This window comes from Pleurodeles waltl, chromosome 6 (genome assembly GCF_031143425.1).
Source record: "Pleurodeles waltl isolate 20211129_DDA chromosome 6, aPleWal1.hap1.20221129, whole genome shotgun sequence".
Taxonomy (NCBI): domain Eukaryota; kingdom Metazoa; phylum Chordata; class Amphibia; order Caudata; family Salamandridae; genus Pleurodeles; species Pleurodeles waltl.
Genome location: NC_090445.1, coordinates 854,918,828 through 854,940,106, shown reverse-complemented (window position 1 = coordinate 854,940,106; position 21,279 = coordinate 854,918,828).

Sequence of the window (21,279 nt, the reverse complement as noted above, 5' to 3'; positions counted from 1 at the left end):
TTAGCATGGAAAACTGTAATCGAAGAGGGGTAGAGCCACAAAAGAAGCGAGAGTTGCTTTATGACTCCACAATATGCAGGCGCCATCTTGCACAGTGTACAATACCAAGTCTGGTTGCCACTCCCCTGCATGATGTAAAGTATGACACAACCTTACGGTGTACATTGCATATTGCACTGTGCGCAACATAAACAAAATAAATATAAACAATGTTTTGCATGAAAAGACCTGGGCATTATCAGGGCATGCCTAGCATAACGTTGTACTGTCACCTCCAGATGTATTTGAACGAGGAGGGCGCCCGACCGACTGACGTTTGCCTTGACGTATCCCTTCTCATAACAGTGGATGATAAAGGCAAGTCTGTCCCTCTGATGGTGGAGCCGGGTGGCCTTAAAGGGTCCGTCCTCGCGGTTTCAACAAATGCGCAAAATTAATTTCGATACCTCTTGAACGGGTAGTAAATAGTACTGCAGCGTCTGTGCTGTGATGCACACTGTCGAAATGAGGCGTTGCCAAGGTAATGGGGGCTACAATAACTCCTCTGTGATTTGTGCTTTCAGGTGCTCCATGTTTTACTTGGAGCAAGGTCAAAGGTACTGCTGGTGTTCACCTTGGAAACACATACCTACATGAATGAGGAATGTGCTGCCAAGGTAATTCCGTTTAGTGCCCCTATGTGCATATGGATATATTTATACAGCTCGTAGGTGCAGATCTGAGAAAGCACAAAAATGTACATTTGAACATTCCAAACACATTTTAAAATACTTTTTTGTCGAACTGAGTCCAAAGCATTTAATGTGAAACATGACTTATGTCTGAAGTCCCAAGAGCGCCTCTCAGAGACTCAGACACCATAAAGATTTATTATTAACTTACAAAGGAGTACTTCGAAACTGAAACTTAAGAACAAAGGCAAGCATTAAAAGTGATTTAAAAAAAAATTAAATAATGTTTTACGAAACCAACGGAAATCTGTATAGTAATTTCTCCTTTCCTCCCAAGTTGTAATGCTCGCTGTGTCCCTCTAGAAAGTACCAGGATAAAAGAACAGGCTCACCCACTCCTCTCTAGGTGGTTCACTCTGCTCTTGGAGTTGTCTAATGTTGGGCTCACACAGTTACTTGCTGACGTTGAGTGTATACTTCAGAATATACTCTACATTCAGTAACATATGGGCTTGATAGTAGTTTTTCCCTATCATCGAGCCTTGCTCTAGACTCTGGAAAATACAGAGCTTTCAACACAGAGAATTTCTTCTCTGTGTCACAATCTATTCTTGAGAATATTTACGGTTTACCTCCAATTCCACTCTACACATGCATAGCGTTCCCACCTCATGCATAATTCTGCGCAGGGGGTTGGAGATTATCTGAGCATTATTTCACATGCCCGCCCTACTGTGCTCCATTGTTTAGAGAACACTGCAAAACCTTCCCCTTGCAGAGCATCCCCACACTCATGGAATTACAGGGTATCTTTATGGTACTTTCAAAGTAGACCTCTAACTATGGACACAGCTTCCTCAAAAGTCCATGCTAAACCGATTTTGGTACAGCTTTTTGCAAAAGCCCCGCCTGCAATTGTTCCCCTTCCAACAGCCATTTCTTTGTTGGGCTATAATAAAATGTAAAAAGGCCCAGTGTCCCTTGCCAGGCTTGCCTAGTCCAGCGCTTCTTAATGGTGTCTGGCTCTTCAGTGTGAGGGCACGCAGCAGCACTCTCAGTCCATCGCGAATGCTTCCTCTTTGCCACGGAGACTGGCTTTTGTCCTGGAAAGCAATGATCTCTTCATTCCAGGTGTTGAATTTTTCTTCCGTGGGCATTTCCTAATTAGTTTGAGGATGCTCTGTTGGTCACTCCATAAGTCTCATCTCAATCGTGCTCAAACATGGAAATACTCACCTTTGTTTTTCTCAGGAAAGATACCTCAGCTTAAACCAACAACGCAAGTCAATCTGGTCAATTCATGTCTCTTCCCCAAACTGTTTACTATATATGTCGCCTCATCCTAGTATTCAACAGGACCATCTAACAGATGCATGCAGATGAGACTCGGAGCCACCTCCAGCTTGACCATTTTCTGAGAATTGTATCATATTATCAGAATTTCTAGACTATGAGAAGAAGAGCCAAGAAGGCAAAGTGATAAGAATAACTTCCATACAGCTCCATAACACTATACAACCAATCTAAGGATGGTGGTTTTCAAAGGTGGCAATTGCTCTTGAGTCATCTCCTGATTGATAGAATGACTTGATTAGTGTCATTGAGTATATATTTGCATTACAACACTAATGAGTCCCAGCACAACAACCCTGCATGCTTGGGATAAGTGTCCTTCTACTGACCCCTCTTAAGCAGCATTGCACTGGTGATCCTGAGGCAATGGGCATTGGCTGTCCCGATGACCTTGCACTCAACTCTGTGGGCCCCTGTGTCAGGGAGAGATATCAAGCCTGTTTTTTTTAAATTAATTATTTATTTATAGGGTTTTGCGTTGTAACAACTACAACAACACATTGGGTGAGACATGGGGAAAGATATCCATTACATACCATTGCCATTTGACCCTAGTAGTCTAACAGTCTTGGGTACCTGCAGTCAAATGTAATTTTTGTGATCCAGATTATTATAACTAATCTCACAGCTTGAAGATGCAAGACATGAATAGCGCTAAAACATCATCTCATTGTAAAAGGTATGAGTTCCTGACGTCCCATCCCACGCCCAGCCTCGAATGTTGCAGCAGGTATCACAGGGATAGCGAGTGCCATGGTTAATCTATCGATTTGTAGGGATTATGGTTGGTGCAGGAGATATAATCTGAGTGGGGCTCAAACATCTTTAGATCTGTTCGCGGGTGGCACTGACTCCCAGTATATGTCAGGTTCCTCCTGGCAAAAAGTGAAGTCAGGAAGCCTATTTCTGACTGTAGTTAGCAGTCTTCTAACCCGATGCATTGCTACCTGACTTTTTGCCATACAAGTGCTATAGCTGTGTGTCTACAAATTCTTGCAGGGATGCCCCCCTCATATCTTACCATGGTGACTAGGGGAGCAGTTGCTAAAGTTGTTCCGAGCACTGCCATTAGTGTAAAGCACCTCATGCCAATATAGCACTACCTTGGGACGTGACCATGCCAACTAAAGGAATCCTACTCTTAAATCTCCTTATCTGGCACACTGAGAGTCTGCTCTAAACCCAAGTGGTGTGTGGTGGAGCATTCTCGGATAAAGCCAGACTGGCAAATTCAAATCAGCTGGGACAGAAGAGGAAGAATACGATTGGCCAAGATTTTAGCTGGCAGTAGTTTTTACATTTATCTGATTTCTTGTCAGATTTTAATAAGATAATGAGCAATTAGCTGGAGCTGTTTAGTGGTTGGCTGATGAGGCTGACGTATTGTACTAAATCTGTCTCATAGAGGGTGAGGAATTTCCTTACATTCAAATCACCTTCCCAAACTTTCATCTTAGGATCAGGGCAAGGACACTGAGCTAAGCTTTCGATAAAAGCCAGGATCATATTTGTTCAGGCCGTATATGCAGTTTATGACTACTTTCATGCCCTGCAAGACCCCCTTAGAGTAACATTATCTACCTTAACAATCGCAGGAATTTTGTAAGTGACAAAATGGGACATTGTTCCTGATTATAATGCTGACTCCCTGCAACATGTGGAGTAGAGTGCTGAGTATATGTAACTTGTCCATTTAGGGTGGAGCCTCACGTCTATGTGTGCTGTCAAGAGTGTCTCTTGTACTGAGGTTATAGCAATCTTGCATCCGTCTTGATAGGCTAGTGTTAGTTGTGGTTTACTTGGTCATTGGTGCTCAGGATGTTCCATATTTACATCTTGATGCCAGACATCTAACCTTAAGATACAATTCTTTGCCTGACACCAATTGGTAAGTTGGGTGTAATAGTCTTTATCTTTGGTGTTGCCTGTTTGTGGTGTATAATGTTGGTAAATCATTGCTATGACCCCTATTCATCTGTTGTATAATACTGCAGGCCGCCCAATTTGTCAGAGATTCCAAATAAACCTCCCCCTACCTTTTCCCACATTACCAATGTAAAACATAATGTAATGGAGAAACACGAATATAACCAGGTGGCCATTGAAAGTTAGACCACAGAGGTTGGATGTAGCTTTGTGTAATCTCAAAACCAGTTGAGAATAGGAGTGATCATGGGTGGCTTAGGTAACTTAGTGATGATTTGCGGTCGAGGCTAGCAATGTCAGGCGCCTGTCTGTAGAGTTCTTGCAGGCGTTAACTGAGGCCACTTGCACTAGGATGGATGACTACGGCAATGAAACAAGCTCGGTTGACAGCAACCAGACGAGGACCTTCCTGGGTAGGCTGAGTGCTGCAGTCCAGCTATAGTGTCTATAATTGAGTCAAGCATGTGGATCCACAGTGTTGAAAGTGACAGTGACAAAACAGATCAAAAAATGAGAGGGGCTCTTTTGAAACAAGAACGTTTTTATTCTGTTTTTTTTAAGCTAAGGAGTGTCATGTTTTCTCGGATGTTTATAGGCAGGGAGTAACGAAGGGCCCCAGTACTGCTAATCTTTGAGTACACTTCTAGCGGACGGGTCCCTGATGTACCACAATCAGGCCAGGACCGCTGGGGCAAAATACAGTGGCTGAGACATAATTAAGAATTATGTCATTTAGATAGGATAATGCTGCGAAAGGCAAACATTTATGGAGCAGAAATAAAACTTGATAGAATATGTTAATTGACAAACAGTGTAAGATTCTGGGGACTAGGGAGAAGCTATCTGACTGGAGCCAATCTATCTGACGTTTGACCGTTCTCCCAACAATGGTCAATGTACTGACATTCCCTTTATAATGGGGTTGGTCATTAAATAGGAGAACGTTTCTGAGCTACCTTCAGCTGAAGGAAACTGATTGCACAGTTGAGCCACAATGAGCCCCGAAAGTGAGTTGAGAGTCCCAGATCACTCCAGCTGTTTTGCTTATTCACGATACAAGGTGTTCTACCCCAAATAATTTTGGCATCCAGGGATGAGGTTGGCATTACAAACTGGAGCCGATTGGTAAGACTTTAGTCTAGGACAGTGGTTCCCAACCTTTTGACTCCTGAGAACCCCCACCAAATCATTACTGGAAGCCGGAGATCCCGAAGCAACTTGTATGATTTAAATTTCAAACATTAAAACAGTAATTCACAAAAAATACACAAACAAGTACACACCAAACAAATGCTCAAATTACTAAAGATATAATTATTTTATATTAAAACCATATGCAAAAAAAAAAAAAATGTAATGGGAAGGTTGGCGCTGCGTCTTGGTGACTACATTTTCAATGTTTGCTTTTATTTAGGAAAGTTGAATCCTCCATCAGATTCTGCATTTCTCAAACCATTTCTGTTTTTATTTTTTGGGTACATAAGATCTGAGAAAGCTTTTTCACATTAATATATGTTGGGGAAAGGAAGCAAAACAATAAGGGCCTCACATCTCTCCATACCCTTTGTCACAGGCAATTCATTTGTTTTATAGCACCTCTCAGACCTGTGTAGGGTGTTGGAGCACTTTACAGGGGACTTCAAGGTGTAGGATTTACATGTTATCCAACTGGTAGGCATTTTCTAAGTGTTTGGTCTGAAAAAGCACAAACTCAGGATTTAGAACACAACACAATGGTTAGCGTTGACTTTAATAAAAAGAATGCATTTCCACGCAAGCAAACCTTTTTTAGCAGCATTAGGAAAATGAAAGAATGGGAAAATTAACTTTGTAATTTGTGTCATGCAGTTTGCATGCAGCTCTTTAATGACATTTCATAGCTCACTGTGCTGTGTTTCGATTGTAACTTATGAACTGCACAGTAACAAAAGAATCTTTGTGACAAAAGCAGTACCCCACTGAACACTGCACATAAAATACTGTTCTTTGCATGATACACGTTCTTTGCAGCAGGCGTATTAACCATCTGCACTACCTTTGAGTCAAACATGCCACTACACAAAACTCCCATCTCTCTCCAGCAGGGACATTAATCACCAGAGTCATCTTGACGCTTTTACTGTTGCACAAAAGTTGCTGGATGTACAAGGAACTTTACAGTGCTCGTAAACTGCTGCACAAAGGAAGTAATAAATATGAAAACACGTGTTGTCAGAGGCCCCAGCGTGAGAAGTGCATTCCTTTAGGCCTGCAGACGCCCTGGGAATGTGTCACGGATCCCTGGGGGTCCGCGGACCACAGGTTGGGAACTGCTGGTCTAGGATCCATTTCATTTGAGGCTGGCCTACTTATGTTCTTCTAGTTGGCCAATTCGTCCATGCTCTGCCTTGAAACTGAAATTGAAAAATCATCCTCAGTGCCATGACAGGCATATACATCTGTGTGTCATCTGTGACAGTCCTCCATGTCTTGGCACCTGAATCTATGGTTTGATGGGAATATTAAACAAAAGGCAGAGGCGATCCTTGAAGGCCGCCACATGTGACAGCTGCCAGTGATGACTGATATGGTTCGAGGCTGACCTGCAGAGTCCTTTCCGACATAAAAGACAGAAACCATGTTATAGCAGAATCGGAAACATTAGATAGCTAAACACAGCTAACTAAGGAGCAATTTAAAGTCTGTGATATTGTAGGAAAGTACCATCTTGCCTGGCATGTTACCCCCATATTTCACTGTATATATGTTGTTTTAGTGTATGTGTCACTGGGACCCTGCCAGCCAGGGCCCCAGTGCTCATAAGTGTGCCCTGTATGTGTTTCCTGTGTGATGACTAACTGTCTCACTGAGGCTCTGCTAACCAGAACCTCAGTGGTTATGCTCTCTCTTTGCTTTCCAAATTGTCACTAACAGGCTAGTGACCAATTTCACCAATTCACATTGGCATACTGGAACACCCTTATAATTCCCTAGTATATGGTACTCAGGTACCCAGGGTATTGGGGATCCAGGAGATCCCTATGGGCTGCAGCATTTCTTTTTCCACCCATAGGGAGCTCTGACAATTCTTACACAGGCCTGCCACTGCAGCCTGAGTGAAATAACGTCCACATTATTTCACAGCCATTTACCACTGCACTTAAGTAACTTATAAGTCACCTATATGTCTAACCTTTACCTGGTAAAGGTTGGGTGCTAAGTTACTTAGTGTGTGGGCACCCTGGCACTAGCCAAGGTACCCCCACATTGTTCAGGGCAAATTCCCCGGACTTTGTGAGTGCGGGGACACCATTACACGCGTGCACTATACAAAGGTCACTACCTATGTATAGCGTCACAATGGTAACTCCGAACATGGCCATGTAACATGTCTAAGATCATGGAATTGTCACCCCAATGCCATCCTGGCATTGGGGAGACAATTCCATGATCCCCCGGGTCTCTAGCACAGACCCGGGTACTGCCAAACTACCTTTCCTGGGGTTTCACTGCAGCTGCTGCTGCTGCCAACCCCTCAGACAGGTTTCTGCCAACCTGGGGTCCAGCCAGGCTTGGCCCAGGAAGGCAGAACAAAGGACTTCCTCAGAGAGAGGGTGTTACACTCTTTCCCTTTGGAAAAAGGTGTCAGGGCTGGGGAGGAGTAGCCTCTGGAAATGCTTTGATGGGCACAGATGGTGCCCATCTCTGCATAAGCCAGTCTACACCGGTTCAGGGATCCCCCAGCCCTGCTCTGGCGCGAAACTGGACAAAGAAAAGGGGAGTGACCACTCCCCTGACCTGCACCTCCCAGGGGAGGTGCCCAGAGCTCCTCCAGTGTGCTCCAGACCTCTGCCATCTTGGAAACAGAGGTGCTGCTGGCACACTGGACTGCTCTGAGTGGCCAGTGCCAGCAGGTGACGTCAGAGACTCCTTCTGATAGGCTCTTACCTGTGTTGCTAGCCTATCCTCCTTCCTAGGTAGCCAAACCTCCTTTTCTGGCTATTTAGGGTCTCTGCTTTCGGGAATTATTTAGATAACGAATGCAAGAGCTCATCAGAGTTCCTCTGCATCTCTCTCTTCACCTTCTGCCAAGGAATCGACCGCTGACTGCTCAGGACGCCTGCAAAACCGCAACAAAGTAGCAAAGACGACTACTGCAACCTTGTATCGCTGATCCTGCCGCCTTCTCGACTGTTTTCCTGGTGGTGCATGCTGTGAGGGTAGTCTGCCTCCTCTCTGCACTAGAAGCTCCGAAGAAATCTCCCGTGGGTCAACGGAATTTTCCCCCTGCAACCGCAGGCAACAAAAGACTGCATCACCGGTCCTCTATGTCCCCTCTCAGCATGACGAGCGTGGTCCCTGGAACTCAGCAACTCTGTCTAAGTGACTCCCACAGTCCAGTGACTCTTCAGTCCAAGTTTGGTGGAGGTAAGTCCTTGCCTCCCCACGCTAGACTGCATTGCTGGGTACTGCGTGATTTGCAGCTGCTCCGGCTCCTGTGCACTCTTCCAGGATTTCCTTTGTGGACAGCCAAGCCTGGGTCCCCAACACTCTAACCTGCAGTGCCAAACCTCCTGAGTTGTCCTCCGGCGTCGTGGGATCTTCTTTTGTGACTTCAGTTGAGCTCCGGTTCACTCCTCTTTGTAGTGCCTGTTCTGGCACTTCTGCTGGTGCTGCCTGCTTCTGTGAGGGCTCCCTGTGTTGCTGGGCTTCCCCTCTGTCTCCTCACGCAATTGGCGACATCCTGGTCCCTCCTGGGCCACAGCAGCATCCAAAAACCCTAACCGCGACCCTTGCAGCTAGCAAGGCTTGTTTGCGGTCTTTCTGTGTGGGAACACCTCTGCAAGCTTCTTCACAACGTGGGACATCCATCCTCCAAAGGGGAAGTTTCTAGCCCTCTTCGTTCTTGCAGAATCCACAGCTTCTACCATCCGGTGGCAGCTTCTTTTCACCCTCAGCTGGCATTTCCTGGGCATCTGCCCAATCTCGACTTTGTCGTGACTCTTGGACTTGGTCCCCTTGTTCCACAGGTACTCTCGTCTGGAAATCCACTTTGGTTGCATTGCTGGTGTTGTTCTTTCTTGCAGAATTCCCCTATCACGACTTCTGTGCTCTCTGGGGAATATAGGTGCACTTTACACCTACTTTTCAGGGTCTTGGGTTGGGCTATTTTTCTAACCCTCACTGTTTTCTTACAGTCCCAGCGACCCTCTACAAGCTCACATAGGTTTGGGGTCCATACGTTATTCGCATTCCACTTTTGGAGTATATGGTTTGTGTTCCCCTATACCTATGTGCTCTCATTGCAATCTATTGTGACTATACATTGCTTGCATTACTTCCTTTTGCTATTACTGCATATTTTTGGTATTGTGTACATATATCTTGTGTATATTTGCTATCCTCATACTGAGGGTACTCACTGAGATACTTTTGGCATATTGTCATAAAAATAAAGTACCTTTATTTTTAGTATATCTGTATATTGTGTTTTCTTATGATATTGTGCATATGACACCAGTGGTATAGTAGGAGCTTTGCATGTCTCCTAGTTCAGCCTAAGCTGCTCTGCTATAGCTACCTTCTATCAGCCTAAGCTTCTAGAAACACCTCTTCTACACTAATAAGGGATAACTGGACCTGGTACAGAGTGTAAGTACCCCTTGGTACCCACTACAAGCCAGGCCAGCCTCCTACAGATATCAAATGCAACACGACAGATGCTGGAGGATATGCCAACAGAACTTTCTGCCAACTGCTGTCCCCAAATGTCATGAAGAAGTGATGCCAGCACTGTTTCAGTCCTATGTAGGGGATGAAAACCACATTGGTGACTATGAAGCAGTTCATTACATCCTTACATTGCTGGAACTGCTAACTAAATGTGTGTTACAAAATCTTGGCAATCCAAGAAGGAGTGCAATGCAACAAAAGATTAAGAAGCTTCTAGGGTCCAAGGAATCTTTTTTCCCCAGAATTCTGGAATTCTGCATTAAAGACTTCATCATTCTGATTTTACTCACCTGGTCTCAAGTCTACAGAAGTGGTGGCTGAGATCGCAAGGAGGTTTGGAGACACACAGAGAACAGTCTATTGCTTGTTTGAGCTTCAATGAGGCTACTTTCATCAGGGTATTGGTAGTTGTTTCAGAGAACAAATTAAGAATATTCCCTGACAGATCATTACAAATTTCTTCTCTATTAATCCACAGTCGTGTTTCAATGAACAATTATAAATTTGATTCAAGACTGGATAACATCTTCCCGGTTATAGTGGATGCCCTTGAATGTGGATGAAAGTAATTGTACAGAGAAAGAGGAGCATAGATTTGCCAGCATTGTTGGCTTGCAATGATCATTTGTGGGTTGCTACCTTTTTTTCTTGTATAACTGGGCTTGCGCCACCCAGGCATGGAGACTGGGCATTTAAATGAGGATGCTGGGTTGCTTGGCTCAGCAGGGGGCATTGTTTGGCATACACCAAGATTGGCAGCAGAGTCCAGCAGTATGGACACATTTTGCTGAAGGTTCATGTGATTAAGTGGACATGAGGGACATTAGTAGATGAGTGTCAATGGATGAAAGAGCTGCTTAACCCATCTCTTCCCTCATGTTGTGCATCACACAATGGATTGTTCAACCAAGGGCAATTAGACTAGGATTATTCTAGGGTGTGCTAGTTGGGCTGGAACTCACAAAGAGTATAACACAGTGATCACATACAATGCGTTTCAATGTCCAGTCAAAGCTATATTAAAAAAAAAATATGACAATGAAAACATAGAAAATATAGGGCTGCTAAAATGAAAAAAGCACCAAAACTTGTCATAGGATTCTAGCACCTCCTGGGCTTGCCTGATTTAAGAATAGCGAGGATACCTCCACGCTGCAAAGATATCGCCCAGTCACTCAATAACCTTGTCATGAGTGGTTGATGACATTTCTCCCACTAGTGGAAAGTGGTAATATTTATGAATGACTACCATGAGTTGATGTCTGTTTCTCAAGGGCCCAAAGAAGTCAACAGCAACTCTTTCCAATGTCTAGGTAGGAAGATTAGACATGGTCAGTGGGTACCTGATCCCATTAGGGGAAAGACAGTTGCCCAGTTGGCACTCCCTCTGTTCACTTTCAAAACGTTCAATTAGACACAGGAACCACACGTGGTCTCTTAGGGCTTTTTTGGTGGCTACAATGCCAAAATGTCCTTCATGAGCCAGCTCAATGACTTGCTACAGGAAGCTCGCAGGTATCACGATTCTTGAACCTCTCAGTACAACACTTTCCTTGGTTACAGACAGTTTGTCCGGTACACATATCACCTCTTCCAGTGATCAAATCTAACACAAACACTCAAAACACTTGTCTATCCCCACTTACACACCACATATACTTTTCTCCGAAACACATCACCACCCCTGTTCGATTCAAATACAACTCAGCAGGAATACTTTGCATACAAATCCTCTCAGAAAACCACTACATCAATATCCCCTCTCACTACTCCACAAAACAAAACAAAGCATACACGCTAGCACACACTAGCATATCAAAGTCACACACACTTTCATAATACTTTCCCTCACAAATTAGAAACATACACGCACTCCCTCCCTCATGTCTACATAAATAACACACAACCTAATCCATCTGCTAAATGTTCTATCTTCACCAACAACAAATACACCAATACAATAACTCTAATTTACCCATCTCTCATCCATTGCACAAATTAGAGCCATAGAATATGACCCACATGCTCCACATACCACCCCTAAACCATTTTCCTTCCACCCTTAATAGACTCAAACAAAATAAACAACATTCCACTCTTCACAAATTCCTAGCCCCATGTCTATTACACATCAAGGCTCCTCTAAAAAAATAAGACAATTCACCATCTCACTTTCCACCACCATCTCCACCACTGACACGTGCAGACTACACAAAATGCCTTTTAAGCCTGCTGGACAAGGAACACAATGTAGGAAAAGAACACTACTGCAACCCTCACACAGTTAATACCAGCACTAATGACACAGCTGCTACAAGTTAAAGACTCCCTGCTCACTCCTCCATAAAACAAAGTCACACCACTACCAAAACACAATTTCTAAACTGCCCACTAATAAATACTTGATCACTCTCTAAAAACAAGTATCACATCTAGGACTTTCGCCCTGACAAACAACCTAACTTACTCTTCATAACAGAATCATGTTTGGGAGAAGACATGGCTCCAGTGTTGTATGAAGTTGTTCCTCCAGGCTACCAACCTAGCAAACAAAATCGTATAGGCAACATTTCCAAACAAGGTTGTGAGGCCGCGTTCACAATTGCAACCCTACACCAACTTCCTCCTGTAACTGCCTACTCCCTTACAGAACACCACCTACCAATACAACATTCCCAGCCATGTTTCTAGACACAGTTTCAAAACTTATAACACTGCACTCCAACTTATGCATTCTTGGGGACCTAAACATTTGACAAACCCAATATGCTCCATCCAAAAAAACTATGATCACTGATCTGGTCACAATGAGCCTATATCTGATCTTACACAATCCCACACACATAGCTGGACACATCATAGATGTCATTTTTGCAAAACCAGAACTAGTTACCTTTCAAAGGATTACTTCTGTCATATGTTCAGACCATAATGTGGTAGCTTTCCAACATAAAACACCACAAATCAACACACCAAAGACCACCTTACCTGTATCCACCTATCGACCATGGAACAAACTAATTTTTAAATACTTAGAAACACAACTAACAACCAACATAGATCTTGACACAATAAATTCTGTTAAAAAACTATATGATTGGCTAGAGGAAGCTTTCAATATCCTAACACCACTAAGAACAACAAAACAGGACAAAAGAGAACAAGCACCTTGGAGAAATCCAGAACTAAGCAACATAAACTAGCAGATCAGAAAGCTGCAGTGAACCTGGCTCAAAAGAAACAGCAATGAAGACAAACTTCACCTATGAAAATGTAACAGAATATACAAATCAACTATCAAAAAAGCTAAAAAGGTAGTATTCAGACAGAATTCAAAATGCTAACTCTGCAAATAAAGAATTTTATAAAATTCTCACTGAATTTCATGAACCTAAATGCGTGGAAGGACCTTATCCCATTTCTCAAGGATTCACAGGCATACTGGCAAATCATTACACAATCAAAGCAGACATTGGACTCCTATTTAAAACAAAGGAAAAAACAGTGTCAACCAATTTCCAAAATCCCCTCCAAGAGTAAGCCAATGCAGCCTCTGCATTCCTTCATACAAATATCACAAAGTGAATTTATGGATCTGGTGAAAGCGAGGAGACCTTCCAGCTGCCCTTCACACCCTTGTCCACCACACATTTTTAAGAACATTCTTTTATTTACCTTGCCACCAAGGCAGCCAGAAGAATCATCAATAATTCTTTAACTACAAGAACCTTTCCAGAAGATCTAAAAAGACCTACATACGCCCATTGTTAAAGAAAACAAACCTGGACCTGCATGACCCCAGCAACTACAGACTGATTACAAATGAACCTTTCCTGGCCAAACTGATAGGAAGAGCAGCTTTTGCCCAGATGTCACAATTCATTGAAGATAACTTTGAGACTACCAAACTGGATTTCGCCCAGGAAGAGACACAGAATCTGCCCTCATTGCTACTTCTCTTGGACCTCTCAGCGGCCTTTGACACAGTTGATCATGACACCCTTATACAAAGACTCTACAAAGCCGGCATTGAGGGGACTGCTCTTGATTGGATCACATCCTACCTTCAAAACAGAACAAATGTCATCCATACTCCCCCTTCCTCATCACAATCCGACTTCACAAAAAGAAGGGGTCCTTCAAGGCTCATGCTTTTCAACATCTACATGAAGTAATTACTGACAATGATCAATTCATTTAACCTCACACACTACAACTATGCAGATGACACACAAATACTCCTTAATCTGGAATGCTCCAAAAACATTGAAACCCCACAAATCTTCAGTTGCCTCAGAGCCATTGATCAGTGGATGACATGGAGCCATCTCAAACTGAATGCTTGACACTCAAAAAATTATGACCAACTCTGCACCTGGCTGGTTGATCTGGGACCACCTCATAAAGTATCTAAGAAATTAAGGACCCTTGGAATTACCACGGACTCCAAGTTAACAATGAATGCCCAAGTGGACAAATTAGCAAGATCAAGCTTCATCACCATGAAGACACTGCGACTCATGTTCCCCCACCTGGGATTTCCACACCTGGTACAGTCTACTATTTCTCTTGTACTGTCTAAACTGGGTTACAGCAATGGCCTCTACCACAGATCATCTCTATCTACTATATCAAAAAACTGCAATGAATTCAGAACTCTGCTGCCAGACCACATGCAAAGCCACAAGGGCACATCTCTCCTGCCTTGAGGGCCCTACATTGGTTACAAGTTGCCAGAAGTTCCACCTTGAAGCTGCTTTGTTATCACCCACAAAGCAATACGTGGAACAGGAACGCTATTCATCAGGAATAAAATCAACAAATACATTCAACAAAGGAACCTCCAATGAAGATTGGCACCTCTCCTCAAAACCCCACCATACAAGAAAGAGACAATAGGTGGTACATCTTTCTCTGTTCAGGCGGCCAAACCATGGAATTCTTTACTCCTAGATATAAGATCCACAAATAATTATATTATCTTCAGAAGACTACTCAAGAGTTGACTCTTTCGTACATAGCCGCCATTCTCAAACAGCTATGTACTGCACATTCATGTGTATGTAAACATTTATAATTTGATTATATGTATATACCTAGACGTGTGTATTTCTTTGATCTAATATGTATAATAACTTTTTTTCCTGACAACATATACATACTCTTTAGGCCTGCTTAACAAGTGTGTATTTACCAAAGGCTAGAGGGATGTTATAGTTAGGGAACAGAATTTAAAAAACCTTAAAAATTCACTGAAAAAGCCAAAGGTTACAGGGGTGATATAGTAAGGTTCTGAATTTGCTCATACAAAACCATAGAAATTCAGGAGTTTTACATAGAGTTCTTTCAAGTAACTATAACTCACTCCCTACGGTAACAATAACTCATGCCCCGCCAGGCACAGGTTTTTCTTTGAAAATGTAACTGCTAATATTCTGTTTATACTTTTAGGGACATTATAAAAATTCTCTTGACTGGTGTAATTTCTGTGGTAATTAGCAGTGCATGGCGAGGGCGCAAGTTATAGTTACCTTACTGATTGACTGAAAATGTGCCTTTCAAAGTAAACGTTCTGCATCGGATTAAACTTAGTATTCAGAGTTTCCTTGATCTGATGGTACAATATGGACTCTGTTTGCAAGATTTTCTTCATAACTTCCTTTACTCCATCACCGGCAAAGTTCCTTCAGTATTTAATGATTTTCTTGTTGTCTACTTCTTCTACGGCATCTATGAAGTCATCGAACGTCTCAAACCACGTGGTCCATCTGACGCCAATGTTCTGGTACTTGACAGTGTTGAATGGCGGTTTTGGTTTCAGTAACACAGCTGCATTGTACTTCGCACCCCTTTCTACTGTTACTGAGAGTATATGCTGTTCAGATGGTGATAGCGGCTCTTCAGGAGGAACTGCAACTTCTGTGTGCATAGACTGTGTGCTTATGCCTGGGTCATCAGTTCCAAGCAGGTGTCATAGGTCGTCGCCCTCCTTCTTGGCAGTAAGTAATGACTCCAACTCTCACATTTGCTCACTGTCCATTTAACTTATTGCATCTTACCTGGCTGTTCTTTGCAAAATACTTTTGTCTACCCCTAGCCACCATACATGCAATTTGCGAGTACAAGGCAAGGAGAATAAGAATGTGGTATGGGAGTCTTCATGCAGGCAGGACTGATCCATGCGCTACTATAGAAAATTCCTGCTACACCACACTAGCAGTCTTAGGCCTATAAATTGTAAAGAGGGCGCACAAAGCATTTGCACCCATTTCAATATGTGCTCCTATTAGCAGGTTAATGCACATTGCAGGTGCTAGTGGCTGATGGTAATTTCTTGGTCAAAATCTTTGCTTGCATTTTTGCCATAATCACACTCATAAACACACAGCACTAGGATCATTTGCACTGGGATGATGTTGCAACCCTAATACTTTTCAAAACAAAGCGTACTTTTTCTGTTCTATTTTTACAATCTGTATGATCTTCTATCTTCAAACCAAAACCACCTCATTTCTATTTTTGACAGTTCCTCGCTTGCACCCTCCCTGATCATGTGTTATACAAAAGAGGGCGATTACAAATGAAGCCTGGTGGCGCACAAAGAAATATATTGTAGCCAACAGATCAAAGGGCTTGCCAAAAATGTCTCAAAAAGCCTCTTTGGGACGATCGGTTGGCACCTTTGTCACAAGGCGATTTTCATTGAAATGTAGCCTTTGAATGATGGCAACGTGAAAAACAAGGGGTTCATTTACCAACAAAACAGTGTTAATGACTGCAGAATGCAATTAAGACGAACTAGTTTTATCGGAAGACATAATTATAGTTTTGGTGCAACCAAAAAATGTTAGATAGAGCGAATGAACAATTATTATAATGGCAGCTGTGTTCAAGTGGAGAAACGTGATAAATAGAGTCACGTGAGCAGCCATCTTGTTTTGTAGGATATCTCCAGAATATCCATTTTTATCGCCAAGCCTTTCTTTTTTTGTTAATATATGCATGAATAACACTGGCTCTAAATCATTATGAATCTATTTTTAAAAGTTGAAAAACCTAAAATTTTAAGTACTGATATAAATATCCGCAAATGACAACTCTCCATAAGTGCTCCCGGCACAGTGCACCTACTCCTGCAGATCGTTTGCTTGACATAAGGTTAGTGGAACTAAGGATTACAATATGAAACTGTTTGCTCCTTTTTATCTCCAGCAGTAAAAAATACCCTGGAGAGAAATCCTTTGCCTCTTTTATCCTATGAAATATGAGAGTGTTGGCGTGTTTTTGCCTCTTTCACCCTTGGTAACCTTTTTGATGAAACGTCTAGCTGCACAAGCTAGCAGGGGCGACTGCTGCCAGGAAGGGCTGTGGTGGGACAGCATGTGGAGTGGGGGACAATAATGAAAAAGAAAATACACTCACCTGTCACCTCGCCTCTGCTGCTCCCGCTGCCTCGGTTCTTTCTTTGCTCCCCTCCTCACCCAATCCAGACACTTCTCTCATGCTGTTGCACAGCATGAGGGAAGAGCTGGGATTAGTCTGAGTGGGCTGAAATGCCACTCAGGGATGGAGTGGGAGCCTGTGCTTGCTCCCCACCCAGCTGTCAAATACAGCCGGGTGGAGAGTTCTAAGTGCGCATGTCAGTTTGGTCGGCCTCAGGCAGCCGGCCAAACTGACATGCGCACTTGGAGTGCACCACTACTCCTCCTCCCCGATGATGCAGAGAATTCTAGCCTGGCCCTAGACTCAGCTTTTTACCAGTGGGGCAACGCTCCACTGCCATAGCAACAAGCTATGTGTGAAAATACTCAGAATGCGTCTGAATAGATGCTAAGTTGTAAGTGTGTTTGCTGTCTTTCAAATGCTCACCACTGCACAGTTTACCAGGGAGCACCCACACATCTGCCCCCTACCCCTGCTTTTAGTAATGTAGAAAGTCCACACCACAGGCAATTTTTTGGCGTAGTAAATTGCATCAGAGAGTGTGAATATCCACAGATCCTCACTCCATGCACAAGGGTCCTCCATTTTCACCTGCAGATGACATTTGTGCACATCTAAGTTGATTTTATGTATGTATAAAATATTGTTAATCAGTCCCTCTATTTTAACCTAATGCACATGAAAACAGCAGACATAATACATATGTTTTCAATGTTCTTAAATTGAGAAACAGAATCTGACAAAAAATGGCTCTTTGTAGTTCAGTACTTTTCTTTTTACAAAGTGAAATGTAGAGAAATATGTTTATAATGCAAGTTTAAATGACTTCAATTGTAGGCGGTAAATTAAACCCTGTAAAGGCCAACTGAAGCTTCAATACTTCCGACGTCAGAACACTGTGTACCATTCACTTGGGTAACAGCAACTGCTATTATTTACGCTGCTTTAAAAGTTAAATCTGCAGAGGTAAGTATTGGTACTGGCACATTTTAAGAACGCTCTAGCTTTGGGGGTTGAACTGGCAGTCGTTCAGAGGACTGCACAGCTATCATGAACTCTGAGACCTGCTAAAATGCATTATTTAGAATGAGAAATGAAAACATACCGGTCTCAGAGAAACCTCAAACATTGAGCAGAGAGAATGAGAATTTTTGAGTTTCAGCCTATTGGTGGAAAAATAATAGTGATTGGTTCTGATCCAGAACATCCCGACCATGTGAAGAGGTAGATTGGTGGAGAGATGTACTTGGCTAGATGCACTAACCCCCAGCCTCTCCCACTAGTCCAAGACAGTGTGTCGTGGTATTTCCTCAAATCTGGTTTGAATCTATTGTAGTGAGCAGGACCATGAAGAGTTCCTGCAGCATCCTTCTGGTCGCAGTCAATAGCTCTACAAAGGAGGTAATTACACCAAAAGTATAGGGCTAGTGGGCGTGACATTGGAGACATGAAGACCCTTGCGATGTATGGGCAGTTCTCTAGAGGATTTGCATTCATTGATGCAGCAGATGTAGTGGAACAGGGATAGGAGGAGCCCATTGCACCCAGAGCCTAATTTGGAAAATAATAAGTGGGGGGAGGGCAAAGTTTTGCTCAGAAGCATACAACAAATGCAATTAATTGTCGGCATGCCGGATATTAAGGCTGCTTAGTCTTGATTCCAACTCATGTATCTTTAATACAACACCAGACACTCTCTGCCCTTTTTCTCTAACAGTTGAACTTTCCTGCTTCCACCCTATGTCATGGTTGTTCTTTCTTTTAGTTCCTCATTCTTTCCCTCTTGAGTGTTTTTCTCTTTCTTGGGTCAATGTCTAATGAGGAAAATAAGTGGCAGGCCCCATAAATGAATTCTGGTGGGCCCCATATGCGACCACCGGCTCAAATTAAGCAGTGACTGCACTCCATTTAAGGCTGTAGTTTATTCACTCTGGAGGCATAGAGGACCATTTCCACAATTGTATTGGGGCCAATGACACTCGTGCTACATCAATACAGATGTGCAACTGTTCTGCATTTTTCACCTTTTCTTGCTTTCCCAGCACTTCCCATCTGTGGTCTTGACATCTTAGAGCCTCATGAAGTTTCTTTATGTTGGTTTTTGTTGCTCTATGTGCAGATCAGGAGACGGCTGAACTGGGAGTAACCTAACGTTTACCATCATCCACAGGGGAGGATGCTATGGCCTCTGTGGAATCTTCTATGTATTAACCAGAAATATGCATTAATGGCAACGTGCAGAACAATAATCTACACTCAAATTCACATGTGTACTCTGAGAGGATGCTGTCTTTGAAGTAATTCTGCTATGACCTGTTAAAGTCATGAAAATGTAGCATATCTTAACGAGGCCTCAATGCCATCTTCTTTAAAATGGGTGTCACATCATGTTCATGCTCTGTTTATTAGTTATACTCCATAAAGTCAAGCAAGTCATGTTGGTTTGTTTCTGAACGCCACTATTCTCGAAGAAGATGTATGGGTTCACTAATGTATCATTGCTCCAAGGTTCTTTTGTGTGCACACTGTGTTGCATTATTCACAGTGGTTCGCTGTTGCTTTGTAATTAGTTTGCTATGACATCTACGGATGACATTAGCTCAAAGGAGCCTGATTTAATATCCAGGTAATGGGTAAGTGCTTAGGTGGGAAGGCCCTATGATAAGATACTCTTACATCCAATATTCTGATTTGTTGAAAATGTATTTCTTTTGCTCACATCATGATGAATCTACACTTTCCAGTATGCTCTATAAGACGATTTCCTAAATAAACTCACATATTTTGTGAGGTGGGAAGTGAGCCAGGTGATTTTGGAGTGCTACTAGGCATGCTGTCTGGTTTCCTACTGATTTCGTTGCACATTTAGAACTAAGTTTAGTTTTGGTTTTGCGTATTATTCCACATTGTCCTATTACTGAGAGCCTTCATGCTAATTAGTTTGTGCATTTAACGCAGAGTTCGTAAAACTGCACTTTACAGTTTCTATATTGTAAGCTTTTGAAATTTTGTAATACATTTTCTACATTTTCTAATTCTGCCCCAGAACTCACTTATTAGGTCAGCCCTTTCTTACTTAACTGTATTTTGATGTGCTGATGCGTACCTTGTTTCTGGGACACATCACTTCATGAAACCCTCTCTGATCCACCATCCGTGGATGAGGTGAAATATTTTATGGGGACTACACACCCACACCTTCTCACCAGTATTGTAAATAGCAAGGGGTACTGTGCAAATGGTGCCCTCAGTCAAATCAGCATAATTGTTTGAAAATAGGCAATTTATAAGTTTTAGGATATACTTTGTTAAAACTCATTGGATTGTCCTAATGGAACTTATCTTCTGTATATAACGTAAAGGTAATATAGTTTCCTCTAGCTAGCGTTTTTGTCACAAAGTGCAACAGGATATAATGCTTAACTATGCGCGACTATGTTTATCGGTGTAGGGGGTTGATCTAATTGTAATGCATAATGTGTCTTCACAAGTGACTCATTTAATATAATATAAGATGGTGGATCCCTGCAAGACGGTTATGGTCATTCTGGTTTTCCCGTGGTGTTCCCGGGACATATTAAGAGACCCAGTAGTAGCTTGGGTTTATCTGATCTGCACCTATCCTACTGTCTAATGCCACCGAACTGGGCATGTGAACAACAGTGAATATGGTATAAAAAAGGCACAGAGCCTACTTTGACTGTGTGGGTGCCTGTATCACCAATTTGTGATCTAGAGTGGAACTCGTTGTTTTTCTTCTTACACCCAAGGCCCCTCAGATCTGTCCCTTCAGCCTTTGCTAGTCATACTAAGCATGGAACCATTCTAACCTTCATCTTATGAAGCTTCACAGAGGCGGATGTGCCTTTTAAAGTTGTCAGATGCTTTAGGCATTGTTCTCGGTCAATTCTACATTTACAACACGTTTTGGAGCTCTTTCTTTAGCAATCATGGTCTGAAGAATAGGTTTTCACAGCCTTGGACAGAGCTTGCAGTTGCTCATGATCAAGACTGGAGATGGAAACCTCTCTTGCCAGGCCAACTTACTTACATGTCATAAGGGAGGTATCATTGAATACTCATTATGAGAAAATATTACTGTTGTTTTAAGAAAGGACACTCACCCACATATCTCTAAATGTCATGCTTGATGAGTCCTCACACAGTGGTATGT